The 21,496-nt window shown below is 41.6% G+C and overlaps 1 long non-coding RNA gene across 1 annotated transcript; it reads right to left on the minus strand.

The window, feature by feature from the left end:
• Positions 1-11,700: 11,700 nt before the first annotated feature.
• Positions 11,701-18,232, minus strand: LOC114631894. Its single transcript, XR_003713019.1, has 4 exons — positions 18,184-18,232; positions 16,276-16,414; positions 15,337-15,481; positions 11,701-11,773 (listed from the first exon to the last, which is right to left on the minus strand). It is a non-coding gene; the product is annotated as an uncharacterized LOC114631894 (long non-coding RNA).
• Between the last annotated feature and the right edge of the window lie 3,264 nt (positions 18,233-21,496).

Consider the following 21,496-nt stretch of genomic DNA (forward strand, 5'->3'; position numbering starts at 1 on the left):
TGAGGGGGAGGGCAGGAGAGGGGAGGGGAGAAAGGAGGAAATTTAAAAAGCTGGCTCACCCTGAGAAGCTAATTCAACGTCCACCATATTTAATAGCCATTAACTTCACTCTGCGCATGGTTCATAGCTCGTCCCTAAGTGTACTGATCCCCCTCTCTAGATTCTAAATGTATTAGATACCATTTTCAGTCAGGATTCCAGGAAGATTCTAAGTGGTTAATGGTGAGAGAAAACAGCTTTATCATTATCACTTCACTACTTGTTTTTATTTATAACTGATACGGCTAAAACTCACTCATATTCAGAAATGATGCCACGGTGAAATTTTGCTAATTGACGTGAAAAACTTGGAGGAGGCCGTACCACGCCATAGAAGTCCAGATGTGAAGATGACCTTGAAGATCAGCTGAGCTGCGGACCCTACAAACATCTCTGAAGGGTGGTCGATCAGACTGCTACTGGTCGTGGCTTCACAGATTCATGCCTAGACACAGCCCCTCATCCTGCCTGGTTACATCCACCACTGAAGTTAGTGTGGACTCTATTTCTCTGATGCCTCTCTTCTTTAATCCAAAACAGTGGGAAACCCCACCGATTTTCCACAGGTTTCGTCAGCTCACATTGGTGCTATGCCAGGGGTTTGAGCCCTCTTCACCAGTTACTGAGCATGGTACTGCTGCTTTCCTATGCCACTGTCTTTGGAGGCTTAGCTTTGGGCAATGGAAGCTTCCTTGCACGGAAACACATATAGCTATGATCACACTCCGGACACCCAGTAAGCAAGGACTGACTGTTGCTATGAGGTGCCGATACCCTTTGTTGCAGGACTCCAGACTACATAACAAAGGACTCCCTTCTCTCTTTTCCTCTCTGATGCTCTCTTTCCTTGTGGGTGTCTGTGAGGGCGCATCTTTAAATCATTCACTCTGCAGTCTCTTTCTAGAAAACTTCTTTCAGAACTCCCCGCTGCAAAAAATACCCTTCCTCAGATGTGTCATGTGCCTAAACCCACTCGATGCTCATTTTGCGTACCTGAGCACGGCAGGTGATACCCAAAGACTGTTTCATAAAGGTCCCCAGAGTGACTCAACATGGCTGTTCACAGAGAAAGGAAGCCCAGTAAAGGCTACTATATAGTAGTTCACTGTCACTCTGGAGTTAATTCTTTATTCGGCCTCTCTTACCTCAGAACCACCCTATCTTCCTCTGATTGACATTGGTTTTATAATACAGATGTCTCACTCCTTTTGATATGTGAAATTTCTGGTAAACATAACCTTTAGATCACACACACACACACACCAGAATAAAAAGTTGTACCCTCTCTAGAATTTACTGTTCAGCCCACAGATCTTGTTGAAATTTTGTAGGATGGAAGCCCTGTGGAAAAATTACCATCTTGAGTGTCTTGCAACTTGTGCAACACAAACGGTAGGGCAGAGAGACTCAAGAGGTCTGTGATCCTGAATGAAAGCAAACACCTTCTCTTTCTACAAGGGACAGAGACATCCCCCGCTAGATCTGTGTGTGAGCATTAGCCACCCTCCCTGAACACACAATCTCAGAGGTCCCCTTGTCTTTTGAGAAGGACATCACAAAGACAAAGGCATGAATGTTAGCTTTTTAACATCATACACTGCCAGAAGCTCCTGGGTAGAAGGTCACAGTCATTCAGTCAACACTGCCCCGTATCTGTATGCCTGACATTTAACACTATTCTTGTCATCCTTATTATTAGTCCCAAAGCGCAATGTCATAATGTCATTTGTCCACTCAAGGACCTTTGCATTACGAATTTCTTGGCTGATTTAAACAGTCGTCATTCTCATATGCCCAACATTCCTCTACTAATATGGAGATAGACTTGAACAGCTCTGTTCTTGACAGTCCGTTGTGGGTGTGTATTGTGCACAAGGATTCAAACTTGTCTGCCTGGCTCTGTTTTCTTCCGGTCAATGTCTTCCTTAACTACCACATATTTTCTCTCTTCATCACTGTCAGGCTTACATTCAGAGACTTTTCTGTAACTGGAATAGAAATTATTGATGGAGATCCCAAGAAGTCATCAGCAACAGAGATCTACTTATAGCCTTATTTGTTTCCATTTGGGGAATGCGGTAGAGTTATCAGAACCTATAGCATAAGATGCAATGACTCTGGGATAAAAGGCTGCACAGTTCAAAAGTAACGAGGAACCACGTGTGACCCCTCATCCTTGCAATCCTGGGACTCAGGAGGCAGAAGCAGGAGGAATATGAATAAACAGATGAGTCTGGACTGCGTGGCAAAGCCAAGTCCAGTCTGAGAAGCAAAGCACAGTGAGACATGCTCTAAAAAAACCAAGAGCAGAATAATGATCCTACCCAGCTGTGAACCCTACAACCCGAGACACTAACTGCCAGGTAAGATGTGCAGACCAGTGTAACTGGCATTATCACGGGGCTAGGGGGTTAACTAACTACTCCCTAGTTGGACTTAAGACTAGTTCAACAAGAGGGAACCTATGCTCGGTACTGTAAACAGTTAAAAATGCAGCCTTAAGCCCTATAGGGAACTTACTTCTATAGTCTTAATTAAATGGATATGGTACCAAACCTCCTTCTAAATGTATGCTTGTGCCCATAGACAACTGCTACTCTCGGCCTTAACCTGAGAAGCTTCTTGCAATGGATGGTGATGAACGCAGAAACCCATCGGTCAAGATGCTGAGAATAACTGGACTGTTGATGTTCAACTCTAAGCAGGGCGTTTATACCACCGTTGCCTTACAGCTCAGAGACTATCAAGAAGAGAGGGAAGAATGTCAGCGCTGGAAGATTGGGAGAAGGGCCATGAAACGGCATCTTCAGGGAAGGACATGGCCATTGCAATCTGGGGCTCACAGCTTCCTGTCCTGCGCCCACACACAAATGGGCTTGTCAATCATGTCTTAGAAAGGGGTTAACTGGGTCTTACCCATCTCTACTGAACTATTGGTGCCTGAGGAATTCTTGGAGCAGGGTAGTTGTTGTCTTTTAGTTCTGCACCCCAGAGGAACTCACTAGGCTCCAATGCATAATTCAAAACCCATGGTCACACAGATGGCCCTGGGGAAACCCAGCTGGTCACAAATCCAAATGAAACAAAACAAAGAAAGTAACGAAGGAATAGGATTTTGCCAGGGGTAGAAAGAGAGACTGTAAAAAGGATAAGGGGTTAAGAGTAATCAAGATACCATTTGTTTTACTCGGAGTGATCAAAAGATATTCTACACGTGCCTAAGATCGTCAAAGAACAAATTGAATAAGAGGACATATTATACAAGAGCTTGATCTTGTACTCTGGGTATTCATTTTGATATTGTTGATGAGTGTGCACTCTTATAGAAGCAAAGGATTTGTGACATATGCAAATGGATGGCTTTGGAACAGTGCTGCGTATTTCTACTTGTTATCAAGAAAGTAAACAATTTCTCTAACAACCCACATGGGGAATGACAATCTACTATGACATCCTTTTTTTTTTTCCTTGAGAGGAATTCAGGGAATTCTTTATCTTTGGAAAGAGAATGTGGAAGTAGCAGGCTGTTCATGTCAAATCCTCTTCCAGCATGTCTCCAGATAATTCCATCTTTTCTGGGAGATGACAGTTTCTGGGGTACAGTTTGAAGGCACTACCAAAGATATACCAATATGAATCCCTGTAGGAAGGTTTATTGTGAGTCACACAGTGTATAAAAATAAAGCCCACGGTATTTAGAAGGCAGTTTCAGCACTTGCTTTAGAAACAACACCACAACTTGAGGTGGAGTGGAGCTCTGTATAGTTAGGTTTTCATAAGGTCATGGTTTTAAAATCTACGAATAAAGTTCCATAGTGTCTCCCCTTGTTGGTGTAAAAGTGTACAAGAACCACCATATATATACAAACCAGAACTTAAATCTCTGATAACTCCAAGTTAAGCCAACCCCTTGTACTCAGACTGTCTTAAATGCCACATTGACTATCAAGAGCAGACCAAGGATAGAAGAGAAAATACAGGTGCAAAAAATCAAACAAAAGTCGTCATAGCCAGGGAGCAGATCCCTAGGACCAGAGCTTGGAGTATTTGGCTTCTAGGTTTTCTATGGACTGTATTTATGGCATCAAAATACCACTTGAATCTCTCTTTGCCACTGTCAAATGTAGCTTCACAGTACTGGCATCAAAAAAAAATCAGGAAATTAACCACACTTGGAAAACACCAAACATTTGATGCTAGTAAATCTGCATCGGTAAAAACATCAGGCCTGCCTGGTTTGGTTGCCACTCATCCTCAAGATATCAAAGTTCAGTGCTGGGCTCTGGCCACGCCCCACCTCTGTTCATTTCTTGCCTATGTCACATAGGCGTTAGTCATTTCCCATGATCCTCTTTGGCTTGGAGCACTCATTGTTTCTAGGTGCTGCCCACATGCCTCCCTCTGTCTGGTTCAGTAGCCATCCTTCAGATCTTGACTCCAACACTACTGAGGAAGCCTGCTTAGATGGACCCTTTGAATGTAGGTCAAGGTCTTGGTCTCTGTCTGGCTTTCTGCCCTGTCTCTCTGCCTCGTGACATCACTCATATTCCTTTCTGTGCACTTTTTTTATTTTAATCTTCTGGCCATAGCAGATGATTATTTCATTTTGCTTCTTCTACAAACATGGATGAAATTGAGAACTTGGTATGTCAACTGGTCCAGCAAACACCTCAGTGAGGCAGGAAGGTAAAGAGTAGATACCCATATCTTTCCCCTCGTTGCACTCAGGTACTGGCTGACTGTCATCTTGTGTAACTTACCACAGGATGTACCATTTATAACCGGTGTGGCAAGGATCAATTTATCCCAAGGCTTCCTACCAGAAATGTTTCGTCTTGTCAAAGAAATTCCACATTGCTTCTTTGAGAAATGCTACCTGGAACATTTCAAGTAGCCAATTAGCATGCTTTTTTTTTTTTTTTTTTTGCCTAGGTACAGAACCTCATACTAATTATTTAAAGGATAAATGTCTACAAAGTATTTAATACAAATTCATGTATTCGAATAGCTTATGTGACTGTGACCCTCCCTACCCTCTGGGACCATTGGCCCATATCAGTCCATGAGGGCAAACACAGCAGAGATGGCAGATGGAGGAGGGGCGTAGAAGCTTTGTGAGTACATACAGAAATGACAACACCAGGACCTGCTGCAGAGAAGCAGATCAACTTTACTTGGGGTGATTCAAGGATTATATAGTTTGGGGGACAAGGGTCAGAATATCCAGGATGGTCAAGCTGAAGGCTTATGGATACGGAAATGCCTCAAGAACATAAAGAGGCATACCAAAAATCTCAGGTGCTAGCTGAAGGGGTCCTTATCCGGAGAAAGAAAGTTGAACCTGCAACCTAACTAAGGTTACATGACATTCCAAAGGTAAAGGCATGTCAGGGTTAAGGCCAGAGAGAAAAGGAAGCCTGCTAGTAAAGAGACCTATCTGTTTTGTGTGGAGCCCAGAAGGTAGTCAGGAAAATGGTAGACTTTGACCTTAATGATCAGGGCAACGGCAGACTCTATGATATATGGTAAGAAATATGCAAAATAATCATCATAGCAGGTTGGTGCAAAGAGAGCTTGCTTATTGAGCCAGAGAAGAAGGAAGGAGTCCAGTAAAGACTGATGACTGGAGAACGGCTAGTAGGTGTAGACAGCCCAGTAGAGGGTTCTCAGGATCTAGTCCCTAAAATCCATCATTCTTCTCCAAGGTTGGCTAGGGAAATAGCTCACTCAGTAAGAAGCTTGCCTTGCGAATACAAGAACCTGAGTCAGACTCCCAGAACTCAGCTTAAAAAGTCAAGCATAGGGACATACCCCTGCAGTGTCAGCTCTGGAAAGACAGGCACCAGTAGATCCTGGGGTTTGCTGGCCCGCCAATCCAGCCTATTTGACAACTTTCAGGCTAATGAGAGACCCTGTCTTTAAAAATAAGGTGGATGGCTCCTGAGGAATGACACAAAATGTTATTTTCTGGCACCCTTACTTGTGTGCACACAAATGCATACACCCCCACACAATATGCACAAGCACACACATACAAAATAAAGCCCACAAGTGTCTGCTGAATTCTCTCAAAGGAAGCCAGACCATCAGATGGTATGAGATGATTCTTCTGACTGAACGCTCTGTTCTCCCCCAGATCCTTAGACAAATGGCAGAATGAATTATGAAGAACTCCACCTAAAATTTTCTTCTAGAAGGTAAAGTCAACTCCCAGAAATTTTGAACACCCAGGAAAATAAAATCAAAGCAAACCTGTGATTTATATGTAAGAAAAGTCATCTTCAACCAAAATTTATATTTCAGGAACTTATATTTTAAGAAAGAACTGATCCTTACATTCTCATGCAATTACTAAAAATGAGAAGGTTTTTCTCAAATATTACCTGGAGAAATATTTGCCGGATTATTCATTAGGATTTAATATATTAAATATGGCTCTCATATTTGAAAATTATCTTCTGTGGTTGTTTCAAACATTTCTTCACTTATTTAAAATTTCAGGGAAAGTCTCAAAGCTGAGAAGGAGGGCAACCCTATAGAAAGGCCAGTAATCTCAATTAACCCAGACCCTTGAAAGCACCCAGACACTGAGCCACTAACCCGGGGACATACACAATCTGGTCCGAGGCACCCAACAAATAGATAGCAGAGGATTGCTGGGTCTGGCCTCAGTGGGAGAAGATGTACCTAACCTTCCAGAGACTTGAGGCTCCAGGGAACCGGGAAGCCTGTTGGGGGAAAGGAGGAGGACATCCTCTTAGAGACTGGGTAGGAAAAATGGAATGAGGAACTTTGAGGAAGGGCCAACAGCTGGAGTATAAAAAAAAATAAAAGCAATAATAAAAATAATAAATAAATAAATAAATAAATGCAGTTTGAAGATGTAAAAAAAAATCAGCCAACCTTTATTTACAAATGACATCAAAGTAAATTTCAACTTTGTTAACCCTTTAAAAATTATAAGGTATATGGGCATGGAGAAGTGGCTTAGTGGTTAAAAGCATTTACTACTCTTAGAGAGGAACTGAGTTCAGTACCCAGCACCCATGCTAGGCAGTGCACAACTGCCTGTAACTCCAGTTCCAGCAGATCTGATGCCCTCTTCTAGTCTAGACATGGACCCAGATATACATGTACATGCATGCCCACATAGACATACACGCACATATTAAAATTTAAAAATAACATTGTTATCTGTAACATAAGAGACTTCTCAGCTCACACAGGAAGATGGCCACAAGGAACAGCCAGAGCCAGTAAACTTGGGAGGAGAAGGTCATTGTGACAATAACCAGACAAGTTTGAAAGAAGGCTTCTTAGTCACTCTACACTGCCAGAACCCTGCAAACGCAAGCAAGAATGACAGCATGTATCAAATTCCAGAGGAGTGCCCATTTCATCAGCCCTCACGAGCCTACCCTAACGATCACAATGTTTCTTCTTCCTGTAGCTATGAGCCCGGCGATAGCTCCCTGAAGAGTCACTCCACTTGCCCAGCCCCTCAGTACCTCAGAAGCAATGACTCTGCATGGATAGAGTGGGCTTTAGCTAGAAGAAAAGAATTTCTTATTCCTCCTCCAGTGGGCTAGGTATCAGTGACAGCGCATTTATCCTGAACTTTTGGGGTTTTCCAGACACAAAGTTTGCAGATTTATTGTTCAGGCCTCGTGCCTTGGTTTCATTATTATTATACAATTTATTTTCTGTTTAAATGAATGCCAAAATCATTCTCATCGCCAAAGATCTGAGGAATTAAAATATTAATGTTCGAAGTAAAAACTACTTAAATTTCTGACTGATATTTATAACACGGATAAATCTTTTCCCCAGAACACAGTGCTGGAGATATATATATTTAACCTTTCCAGACTACAGTAAAAAAAAAAAAAGAATCAATTAAAACTTCTGTGATGTTATAATGTGGGACAGGTAGCATTATTCAGTAGATAGACACTGTTTAAAACACACGTGTAAAAGGAAACTGGTGACACAGAGAAAAAAACAGAAAATGGGATCCTGTCAACAAGCAAATGATTTGAACCTATATACAGAGTTTCCACAGGAAGCCATGCCACTAGTCCAGAAACCATTACATTTCTATTTCTACAAAGAAACAGCCTAAGTCAGTGCCAAAGGGCAATAATCCATCTCCACGTAGGGAAAGAAGAGAGGAATCCCAGAGGCAGAAGTGGCTTGCTGATGGTGCAGCTCACAGGAACTGTCAGCTGGCACTGGTTCAGGAGGGGTTTAGGAGCCCCTCAGAGGACAGGGCCAGGACTCGGGGAGCATCAGCTCAACTGAGGTTTCAACTCAGCATGCCCTGGGAAGTTGGACACTGGAAAGACTACAAGTATTATACAGAAAATATAAAACCTTCTGACCCACTGGGAAGGGGATGAGAAAAAAAAAGCAAAAGATGCTATCATATGCCAGGTCCATTTCTCTACTGTACAAACAGCGACAAGGAGGCTAGGGGTGGGGGAGTATAACAGAATGGATATTCTGAGGGTTTGGTGTAGATCTGGGACATGGTGGGTTAATGGGGAAAGCCTGAGGGGTTGGCAAGTAACCTTTAGAAGCTTGAACCAGTGCAAACTATAAGTCATCTAAACACTGTCCCTCACCTCATGATTTCTCCTGGCATAATCCTATGCCCATCAGGATTGTGGTCTGACTGTGCATCATGGAAACCTGATTGCCAGTCAGTAATCTGGTAATATGCTCACACTTCATATGCCAATAAGTGTAGGTACAAAGCAAGAAACTGGAATAAGAGTACTATATTGACCAATGTCTTTATCCTACTTGGGGTGCTAGTAGATTGGAAAATGTAGTCACTGGGAAAATGAACAATTATTTTATAGTGTGTGTAATGAAAATAAAAGAGATGTTGAGTAGTGAGAAAATAATGCTGAAATGTAGAACCAGAACCAGAATCCATTGCGAATATAACATTGTTATATTCTGTAATTCCTGAACTTCCCAGTTTGTCTACACAAGTCTGAACCAGAGAGTAAAATAAATCAGAGCCCGTAGCACCACTTCACAGCATTATGACTAAGAGTGTGAGATTAGAAGCTAGGCAGCTGTGTTCACGTCTGTATTTGATGTTTCATGGCTGTGCTGTCTAAGGAGCATGACTTAACTTCTCTGGCCTCCATTTTCCCTACTGCAAATCAAGGACAACCATAGATCAAAACCCACAGCGTGATGTGAACACTCAATGAAGAATTTACAAAAGCACCCATACAGTGTGGGAAGCTATTTACAGTTGCTGTGGGGTTTGCTTCCATTGTAGCCAAAGCTCTGTTTGAATTTAGAATTAGTGTTTACTGCTGAGACAGAAAAAGCTCCCAACACACACACACACACACACACACACACACACACACACATACACACATAAATCTAACAGAGATGGGTTGGGTAATTGTGACATGAAAAGCCACCTAATTTTTCTCAGGTATCTGGGCTGCTTTCTTGAGTGTATGGACCTTTGTGTTACCACTAAGCAAGTCACTGTGCCACACTGCTGACTGCTGATGCATTCCTGCGATATTTCAGAGCACTGAAAGCTCAGAATCCTATAAAGCTACCCAGTGCCTCGTTCCATGTATACCTTAATGCTACATAGAACTATCTATGATGGTCACAAGCTAACGAGGCGAGTATCAGAGTCGTTTCACAAATAAGGAAATCAGGATTTTTGAAGCAACTTGCCCAAAGCCCAACATCTTAGTATGGGTTTTACTGCTGTGAACAGACACCATGACCAAGGCAAGTCTTATAAGGACAACATTTAACTGGGGCTGGTTTACAGGTTCAGAGGTTCAGTCCATTATCATCAAGGCAAGGAAGCATGGCAGCATCCAGGCAGGCATGATGCTGGAGGAATTGAGAGTTCTACATCTTCATCTCAAGGCTGCTAGCAGAATACTGGCTTCCAGGCAGCTAGGGTAAGGGTCTTAAAGCCCACATCCACAGTGACACACCTACTCCAACAAGGCCACACCTCCTAGTAGTGCCACTCCCTGGGCCAAGCCTATACAAACCATCACATCCAAAAATGAAAAGCAAAACTTTAAATATGCTCCACCAAGCCACAACTAACATTTTCCATCTCTCTGTGAAACTCCTTTAAGTATTTTTTGAGGCAGCCTGCCTTCTGGAGGCAGTATGTCACACGATGACGTACCCTCACAATTTAAGATTCAACTTAAAACAAGGAGAACCATTTGGTGAATGCCAAAGGAACGCTAATTTATCAACCTCACATCTGGATGCCTCTTGAGATAAATATTTTAACTTCTATGCTAAGAATCCTTTTGTACAGAATGCTTATTTAAAATAGGAGCAAGGCCTAGCGGCACAGGTTGCCATTTGAGCTACTCAAAAGCTGATACGTGAAGACGGTGAGTTCAAGGCCAGCCTCAGCAATTTAGTTAAGGCTTTGTCTCAAACTTAATGAAAGTAAGAAGGGAAAAAGAAAGTCACGGGATACAGCTTAGTGGTAAGACACTTACAAAAGCCTTCAAGGGAAATCCACTATCATACCAAAAAAGGTATGTGTGTTTAGTGTGTGTGTGTGTGTGTGTGTGTGTGTGTGTGTGTGTGTGTAAGAGATGGAGAGAGAGAAAGCTATATTTTGACCAGCTGTGAGAATTCAGAGGTCTCATAAATACACCCAATTAGGGTAAGGACTCAAATCCCAACAGGAAATGGAATGGTATCTCATCTTAATAAGGATTTCCATTGCTGTGATACAGCATCGCTATGGCCAAATGTATCTTGGGAAGAAAGGGGTTAATTTCACTCAAGCTTCCATATAAAAGTTCATTATCAAAAGCATCGAGGGCAGAAACTCAATCAGGACAGGAACCTGGAGGCAGGAGCTGATGAAGAGGCCATGGAAGGGTGCCACTTACTGGCTTGCTCCCTGTGGCTTGCTCAGCCTGTTTTCTTATGGAACCTGGAGCCAGCAGCCTAGGGATAGAACCACCCACAGTGGACTTAGCCCTCCCACCTCAATCACTAATTAAGAAAACGCCCTATAGGTCTGCCTATAGCCTGGCCTTATTGAGACATTTTCTCAATTGAGGCTTCCCTCCCTCTAGGACACTAGCTTGAGTTGAGTTTTCTTGCTTCTGAATGGCCCATATGGAAGTCATTTCTTTAATTATAATTGATATGGGTGAACCCAGTTCAACCTGAGAAAGTGGTCTAGGAGAAACACGAAAGGCCCTGAATATGAGCCTGAGCGCAAAGTGGTAAGCAATTTTCCCCCACAGCCTTTGTTTCAGTTCTTATCCTAAGGCTCCTGCCCTGAGTTCCTGCCCCTGACTTCCCTTCAAGAGCCATCGCAAGCTGTAAAAAGAAATATGTCCTTTCCTCTTCCTGTCACCTTTGGTCATGATCTTTATCACAGCAATAAAAATCCACCTAATCCAGTCATGTTGGTTGCAACTTTCCTATGCTAAGGACACTGTGTCTGGACTGTCTCCACAAAAGGTTCATGTGCTAAGGACTAAGTCCTCAGGTCACTCTGGGAGGCTATAAGACCCTTTAGAAGCAAGGCCTAGTAGATAGTCTTTAGGTCACTGTGGATTTACCTTCCAGGAGGTTAGCAGGACCATGGCTCCTTCCTTTATATCAAGAAGTGACTGGCTTCACTTTCACATACACCATGTCCTGAGGAGCTGTGTGGACACAGGCCAGAAGCATCAAGGGCTGAAACCTGCAAAATAATGAGTCAGATGAACCTTCGCCTGTCTGCTGATTACCTGGAGTCTATGACACAATGTAGAAAATGGTGATTAAGCCAGGTCTATGACACAATGTAGAAAATTCTGATTACGTCACACCTATGATACAATGTAGAAAATACTCATTACCCCTAGTCTATGGCACAATGGAAAAGATGCTCATTACCCCAGGTCTATGGCACAATGTAGAAATCTGAGCACCATACACATTATAGGACTTTTCCCATTTTTCCTTGATCACACCCTATCAGGAAAAGTACCATTAATATCCCATCTATAGTGAAAACAGTTGCAGATCAAGAAGCCCTGATCCTTACCAACAACAGGCAGGTAGCATAACCCTACAGCAATGGTACAGCCTCTCCTCGTTCCTGTCTCTCCTGCCCAACCTGACCTCAGCAGTGTGTGTCATCTCTCTGAGATTCAGTTTGCCCAACGATTTGATTTATAGAGGCCTTCCTAAAAGGATGTTTGAGAGAATGAAAAGAAACAATACATGTAAATCAGATCTTTAGGAAGAAATATGTATTCGTCCCACCTCTCATCACCACCATTACAATTGCCAAAAAAAAAAAAATGTCCACGAAGAGAGAAACATCAACCAAGGAACTGATTCTAAGTATATCAAAAGAGAAACATAAATAATACACACTGCTCCTAGGGCTAATAGAATGGAAATCCAGACTTATCCTCTCTGGCTTGTACAGTGGAAACTGTTGCCGTCTTGGCCCATTCCTACTTCTGAATCGAGAAATTGTGCCAAGGAGTTCTGAATTTAAGCATCTGTTCGCTCAGCCATCAGCCCCATGAGCCACATACAAGCTGCCGCTACCTTCGTTAAGGCTCTGAACACGAAGAGAATTCCAAGGGGATTTCATGGCAACTCCTTTTCCACACATGCTTGCGCACACCCCTTCTGTCCGAACTCCGCCATCTGGCCACAAATGCCTTCATGAATCTGTGCACATTGTCTAACAGACATGCCCCATCTGTGCACACAAGGATTAATCTGGATATTCTGGTCCCAAGTAGGAGGGGTAATGAGCAGAGGGAACATGCAAGTTTCCAAGGAGCTACCAAGGGAGACGTGAGAGCTGTGTCTAGGCAGTGATCCCTAGCACACTAACTGACAGAGAAATGTCAACCGCTAACACTAAACACTGAGGACAACTGTGAGCAGAGGGGATTCTTTTTTTTTCCCTAAAGTGGTCCTCTGATTTCTTGTCGCTTCTTGAATCATCAAAGCCCAACAACATCATGTCTTTTTCTTCCATGCTGTCTCTGAGGGCTCTCTACCTGCCTCCTCTTGCTCCCCACTTCCCTCCCTCAACCTGCTTCAAACAACTCTACTTATGACCATGGAGAACTCAACCACCTCTTGAGGAACTAGTATTAGCATAAGAATACAAGCAGCATCAGCCCAACCCACTACAGTTCTCAGCTGTTGGTGGGGCTGATAAATATAACTCTCTGTCAATCCCAAGAACATACCGAATTACACAAAGAGCACCAACCTATACGTGTGTGAGCATTCCAAGCTTTCTAAAACATGGTTCCATCAACCATTCCCTTGACTAGGGGCTTACGTACAGTATCCACATTCTCCTTGGGTCTGATGCATCAAGGCACTGAAGCAATGAATGAATGTTCCCATTCATGACACGCTGTCCACAGAAAGTAAACATTAAAAACTGTTGGCGTTTCGGTCAAAAGTTCAACGGAGCAGTCCGCTGAGGGTTTATTGAGATTCATGAGAAGCCTCAATTAAGAGTAATTTTGCTCCGCTGCTGGCATTTTAGAAACTAAAAACCGTAGTGTGAGCCAACATGCCGGTGATTGATTCACGTTTGATTCAGAGTGGACATAAACTTGTTTTGGATGCTATTTTTGATTTGGAAATATCATGGTTTTGCAATTTAATAATATTAGGGTCTAATTTTTAATTTTCTGCCATAAGCCATGAACTAGACATCATAAATCATAGTTAACCAGTCTTAAGTATTAAGAGTTTGGGGTTATTTATTCATGTTTTAATGTTTATTTATTTACTGAGGAGGGATGGACTTTTGCCAAAGACTGCATATAGGGGACTATGGACAAAATTCAGAGTTTTCCTTTTGATAGGCAATGTGGGCCCCAGGGAACGAACTCAGGTCACTAGACTTGCCAAAGACTACTCACCCTCTGAGGCATTTTGCCAGCATAGCAACGTTTTATAGGGTTCGCAATTGAAAAAAAAAAATGTAAATAACTAGATTTAAGACACTTTGTTGTTGTTGTTGTTGTTGTTGTTACTGTTGCTGCTGTTATTTATGACCTCAGGAAACCAAGTTCAGAATATCTAAATGCTTTTGGAAAATGGATGCTGGTTTTCAGCCTGAGTGGAGAGGAACAGATTGTTTTTTAGCTATGATCAGAACTGATCTCTACCTTGAGAGGATAGTGTGTTTGATTATGGTAGATACGGGGACTTGTGTGTAGCATCTAACCTCAAGATCAATATCAGCTGTCGAATTTAATGGATGCTTACTGTAGCAGTAAAACATTAGCAATATAGTATTAATGATTTTGTATTTAAGTGGGCATAGATATTTATTAAATGATAAGGGATTATTTTTGCTATCAACAATCAAGCTCACTGGGTGCTAGAGAGTTGGTTCCCTGACTAAGAGTGATTTCTGACCAGTCATGAGGACTGAGGTTTAAATCCCTGCACTCAAGTCAGGCTGTTCATAAACGGCTGTTTCACACCAGATCCAAGGGATTTGATGTCTTCTTCTGGCCCCCAAAGAAACCTACATACACATTTGTGCACATACTCACATAGGCACATATACAGAAATATGCACGCACATAAGATAAATATATTTAAAATCAAGCTCACCTAAGGATTAATATCATATTTTGTGTGGGTTTGTGGCAATCTGATCCTTGTTCTGACTTCTGAGGAGTCAGAATCAATTCCCTCCACAAATAGCTTAGTTCGTCATAACATTCATGGGGTCAAAAGTTCATATGTATAGCAGGCACATAAACTGAGAGATGCCTCTTATTCTAAATCACCTGAATCATCACCCTTTTCAACCCTTCCCTGATGACGTCATGGAGTCAAATCTGCTGAAATGGTCAGATATCAATGCAGGAAGGAAAATAATAAATCTATCAGGGAAGTCCTGCCATGAGAAATTCTTCACAGATACTTTACACTCTTATATTCCCCTTTAAAGTCCAGTGTGTTGCCCTTTTGATGCAGAAACCGAGTTCTGTCACTGGCAGCTTTACCAACACCTAGAAATAGCAGTTACTGATGTCAATTAAAATCTAGAACGGTAGTTTTTTGGCTTAAGAGTTGGATCCGCCACAGGTTTTAGGACAATGACTTGGCGACATCATCCGAACACAGCTCCATGGATCGAACCTGTCTGCGTTCTTAGTTCTGTATCTTTTATGTGCTAGGCCATTGCACCACTGCTTGTGGCTGAGGGCAACAGACTACGACCGTTGGGACGAGCAAAGAGAAGATATAAAGCTGTACCTGGTGGAGAGAAATCGGGAAAGGAAGGGCAGGCGCGCAAAGACACCGTCATCAATCAGCACCAACGTTTCCGGTCTCTCTCAGTTGTCCGCACCAACGTTTCCGGTCTCAGTTGTCAGGAGGAACTTCCCACAAGGCACAGCAGCTGAGAAACGCCAAAATCGTAATGTTTCATCGCAACATCTGTTTCACTGTTGCCACAACCATTTGAATTTGTTTTATTAAGCTTGGCTTCATCAACAGATATCTTACGAGTATCAGAATTATAGCTTTGATAAGATATATAACGATAGGCTAGGGAAACTTATGATTAAATTAATAGTTTAAAAGTCTTGGGAATAAAAGATACCCGAAAGCCCTCTTTTTTATTATTTATTTATTTATTTATTTATTCATTTACACTCCAGATCTTACCCCCCACCCCACAGTCCACCCTTAAAGTCCTCTTTTAATACTAACATAAATGACACAATCTGAGAAAAAATACATCCTGTTAGTAGCAACAACAAGGGAAAACACTGCCTGCCTGCCTACAGTTTTGGTGGGGAGATGGCTCAGAGGGGGAACGTGCTTCCTGTGTAAACAGGAGGACCTGGGTTTGGGTCCCATGTAAAAATTAGGAATGTGGTACAAATCTATAACTCTAGTGATGAACTGAAGAGACAGGCAGATTCTGGGGCCTCACTGGCCAGCAAGCCTGACCTAAATAGAGAGCTCCAGACCCAGTAAGAGACCCTGAGGAAGACACCTGATGTCACCCTCTAACCTATAAATGCTCTTCACGCAAGTGAGTAAACACACACACACACACACACACACACACACACGTATAATATAATCCTTTCTTGATACAGCCAGTAAGGGTGAAAAGGAAGATGAGTAGCTTTGTTTATTCAAACTCTTGTGCAAAAGAACCAAGCATCTTCCCATTTCACTAACTGTGGAGAATAAGTCTGGAGCCTGGCAGGTTCCTGGGCCTCACTCTTCTCTTTCCAGGCAGCCAGCTTTCCTCATGAAGTTACTGGTGGCTGCCAGCTATGTTGTAGCTCTGTCCACTTGAAGGATGTCAGCCTGCAGTCTGGAAGACAATGGAAAGATGTGAAGTCAGTGTCTAACGTATCAGGGAACTGAGTAATTACCCCAGCAACAATCCTAACAAGCATCCATCCAATCATTCCTCTCAAACTCAGCATCAGTTTCCACATTTCTGACAGTCTTCTTGCTGTGCTGGTGAAACCAGTCATTAAACTGAGTATCTATTAAAACAAAAATCAGAAACAACATTTTCTAATGTTCAGTTCTTAGTGAATCACCAGCAATAAGATTTCTCTTACGTCTATGATCCTGTTTCCTTTCCTATGTGTCTATGGCAGAGAGAGCAAAAACACATCCTGAGTCTCTCTTTTATTTGTGTGAATATCATATGTGGCACACATGTCTTGGGCATGTAACCGCACATAACTTCACGAAGAAAGCTGAATGCCTGAAAAAAAAAACTCATCTTTTTTTAACAACTAAATTTCTAATCTAGTGCACCTTACACTACAGACAATCCCAGGATCTGTCCTAAGTGGGGATCAGAGGATTTTTCTCGTTAGCAAAATGGTAAAGATTTTTCAAAGACAAATATTTCTGGAGGCTGGAGAGATGAGTCAGTGGTTAAGAGCACTTGCTGTTCTTGCAGAGGACCCGAGTTTGGTTCCCAGCACCCACATGGTGGCTTATAACCATCTGTAACTTTGATTGCATGAGACTCAGTGTCTTCTTCTAACCTCTGTAGGCACCAGACATGCATATGATGCAAATTCAAACACACAAGTGAAACCCTCATACGTGTCAAATAAAATGAGTAGCTCAAAAAACAATAAAGTGTTTCTACACAGCTGGGTCACAGTGTGAAACACAATTCCTCTTGATTTATGACTGGAATAGACATATGACCTTATGTTATAAGAGGTATTGGCTTCCAAGTAAGCTTAGAACATATTCTTTATGACTAGTTATTTTTCTTTTAACTACACTCATCAAAATGTGGCAAACAGGCTGAGGAAAAGTCCACACTGAAGACAAATGGATCAAATGGAAATCTTTGGAAAGGCAAGCCTTTAAGAGATTTACTGGAGCCAAGATGTTTCTCCAAGTTGTTCTTAAGATAAAGGAAATAGCTAGTAAGAACACAGGAGGGTCTCAAGTCTTTATTCAAACATGAGATATTGGATAGCGTCTTCAAGCAGATCCTGAATTCATTATTTTGTGAGTTTTGAAAATGAGATTGCTACCAGGTTACAAAGTAGGTATCCATCTGGAATAATCTAAAACAGAGAGAAATTTAATCAAAACGACAATGCTTGCCTAAGAAAACTCAAAACAAGGAGTGAGACAAGATTCCACAACAGCCTGGAACTCTGGGACTCAGAAAACAGGGCTGGCTGCTCCAATTCTATCTCTTTGTATAAATTGACTCTGGTCCTCCATTACTCTCCTTCAAAGATCAGTAACTTCTTTTTCAAGACTATCTAGCATACATTCTTGGATCAGTCTTGCTTTTGAGGAAAATGGAACCAGTCAACTCCCTTCCAGAATCATGAGCTAGACAGAATCCATGCCACTAACACTATAGAAGAAACAGAATCAGTGCCAGTCTTATTACCCACAATGTAACTATTCCTCATCACATGACCTCCCTCTGCCATCTGACAAGTGTCCAGCTGCCACTCTCCCCTGGAAGCCTCCACACCTAGTGGCAAATTCAACTTCATGCAGAGATTTGTGTCAAGCAGAAGGATTTCACAGACTTACAGATATAGGTTATTTTAAAAAAACAAGATAAACTTTGTGCAACCAAACCTGGCAGTCTGAGTTCAGTCCCTGGGATCCATGTGGTAGAAAGGAGAGAGCCAACTCCTGCAAATTCTCCTCTGACCTCTGAATAAACAAACAAGCATAGAAATAAATGCAATTTTTAATTTAAAAAGAACAAGGCGTAGGAGGCATTGCTACACTGCTAATTATTACGGATATTTCATTTTTCCAACCTTACAAGACACAAAGGCAAAAATCTCTGGTCTAAATGACAAAGCAATGTTAAGAAAAGCATCGGGGAAGCGCATCCCCCAAGAGTGGGTTGGAAACTCAGGACTGTAACAAACACTGAAGGACACTTGGATTATTTGATGAATAAATAAAAACATTCATGGGAAATAAAAGTTGCTGGTAGGATATCAACATGAAATTTTAATGAGCTTTAGAAACAATGCGATTTCTAATGTGTAAAATAGACACACTGCAACATTAAGAGTGTACCTAAATTTTTAATCCTTAATTAGGAGACAACTTTTCTCACTCCTGTTTTAGATTGTTAGTTAATACCCAGTTCTCACAGAAGCACAGTAAATAAGCACATGATGAAGCCAACATCCTCAGAATAACAAAATAATAATTTAAAAAGTTTAAATTTATTTGTATTGGTTTCTGCTCAGAAATTTCCAAGCTTATTAATTTTTTTTAAAAAATGAGACATCCATATAAATGTATTCATTATTGCTATTAAGAAATTCATGTCTCTGGGTACCAAAACTGTCTTCAATTCAAAGCTCAGTTTTTCTTCATTAAAAACTTGAAAATTTTAGAAGTATACAATGAAGCATTGTTACTATTTTAGAAGGGGTCTTCAGAAAGATATCAAGGCCAGTTCATTAATGATAGCCAGGCAGTGGTGGCGTACACCTTTGATCCTGGCACTTGGGAGGCAAAGGCAGGTAAATCTCTGAGTTCAAGGCCAGCCTGGTCTAGCTAGTTCCAGGATAGCCAGGGATATTCAGAGAAAAATCTGTCTCAAAAAACAAAAAACAAAAACCAACCAAACAAAACAAACTCAATGATAGACCATTAAAGCATTCACTTAACTAGTAAGATTGAGATAAATGTGAGATTATACGCCAACCAAACTGAAATTTTGTTCCAGAAGCAAAAGTGAATTAACAAAGACAGGAGGTAATATTTTGTAAAAAATTTTTGATTCATAGAATATATTATATAGCCTCTAAAAAACATGAGCATAAGACTAAATTTTATTTCACAAATATTAAGGTACAAGGCTAGTTTATTTTAAAGTTCATTTGAAGTATATAGAACAGAAAACCATAGCCTCTAGAAAACTTCAAGCACAGCCCCATCAACAGGTTAGCATGGAACTTGGGTCCATCAAGCTCACTCCCTTTAACTCTTGCTTTCATGTGTGTCTGTTTCTGGGGAGTCTGATTATTTCACTGGAGAGGCCAAGAGACAACAAAGAAATAGATACATCCAAGTCCAGCTTACTGAACCAACAGGTTTATTGGGCTTACTTACAGGAAGAACCATGGATGACCCTAAAACAAACTGCATCCCCAAAAGGTCCCATCCCAGCATCCGTGATGACATACAGGGAAGCTGCATACATGGAGCCTTCGATTCAGCTACTTTCCCCCTCATAGCTACTCTAGTGTTTCCCAAAATCACATTCAGGAGAAGAATGACAGGGATCCCATCAGCAGGGTCTAATGACTCTCCCCATACCCTCATAAAAGTACGTAAGTAAGCTTGATTTTTGAGGGGGTCCCAGGGGTGCCAGTGAGCACAGTTCATTACTGGATTCTGGTACCCACAGTGTACCCAGCATACCATTGCATGCTCTACAATGCAAGCCAATGGCTACACTATATAGCGTATGGGTCTACATTCCTAAAATGGTAGTTCTAGGCCTGTCCTTTGCGGATTGGATTTTGGAAATGTGTGATACTTTTTAACTTTCCAAGTTTTTGTTTCCCTGAAACTTGGACCGTGAATAGTATGAAGATTCTACTACCATGGACATCCATTTCTTAAAATGGCAATTTAAGTAGGCTTATACAATTTATCTCTGGCTTTATTTTTCAGTCAATCCAATTGGTTATTACTGAACTGGAATATCTAAAATCAAGCTAGATCTTTACCTGTCTTTGGTGGAGTTAAATTTAGGCCATATAAGGCTACTTTCACATCTGACCTCAAAAGCCTTCCTGTATGGTCTCCCCATAAGCTGAAGACCCAGTGCAGGACTCTAATGTTCTAGATAACTGTGGCACTTTCAGAGGAGGGAAGTCCATTGCTAAAGGACTATACCAGGGCAGCCTACTGAAAACTAACTCTATCTGTCTGTCTGTCTGTCTGTCTGTCTGTCTGTCTCTTTGTCCCATGAACAAAAAGAGCAAAATGAGTTCTGAGAGAGCTTGGACATCATTTATGGAAGACGGTTACTGTGTGAATCTAAAGTCCCCCCCACAGGCTCACATGTTACAGGCTCAGTACACAGCTGGTAATGCTATTATGAGACTTGAAAGCTTTGGGGTGGAGGTTAATTTGAAGCAAGTAACTGAGGGTGGGCCTGTGTAGGTTCTTCCTGGTGCCTCAATCTCACTCTGTTTGCCAGCCACTCTGAGGAAAACAATTTTGTTCCTCACAGCCGCCTTCTATGATGTTCTGTTTCAGCACATAACCCAAACACAACAGAGACAGATGAAGTAGAAATCATGAGCCAAGCTACACCCCTTTATATTTCCTTAGATATTCATTGTGGCAACAAAATCCAAGAGCCAAGAATCATCATGCCTAGCCCATGTTGGGATGAAACATAGATCCTCATGTTCACGTAACAAGCACTTAACTGACAGAGTCACCTTGATAGCCCTAAAATGTCTTTCCTTCTTAAAAATAATGTATTTATTTTTATTTTATGTATGTTAATGTTTCGCCTGCATGTATGTCTATATTAGAGTGTTAGATCCCCTAGAACAGGTGTGAGCTGCCATATAGGTGCTGGAAATTAAACCTGGGTACCTGGAAAAGCAGCCAGTGCTCTTAACTGCTGATCCATTTCTCCAGATTTCTAAAACTTCTTTCTAATATACTATTAGAGAATGAAACAGCAAACTCCTTGGGGGTAAAATATCCTGAATAGAAAAACAAAGGCTTTTTCCAACATATATGTTAAAAAGCTTCTATGATAAGAAGAAGAGGAGGAGGAGGAGCAGGAGGAGCAGGAGGAAGAGGAGGAGGAGGAGGAGGAGGAGGAGGAGGAGGAGGAAGAAGAAGAAGAAGAAGAAGAAGAAGAAGAAGAAGAAGAAGAAGAAGAAGAAGAAGA

This window comes from Grammomys surdaster, unplaced genomic scaffold, assembly GCF_004785775.1.
Source record: "Grammomys surdaster isolate TR1022 unplaced genomic scaffold, NIH_TR_1.0 367, whole genome shotgun sequence".
In the NCBI taxonomy this organism is placed as follows: Eukaryota; Metazoa; Chordata; class Mammalia; order Rodentia; family Muridae; genus Grammomys; species Grammomys surdaster.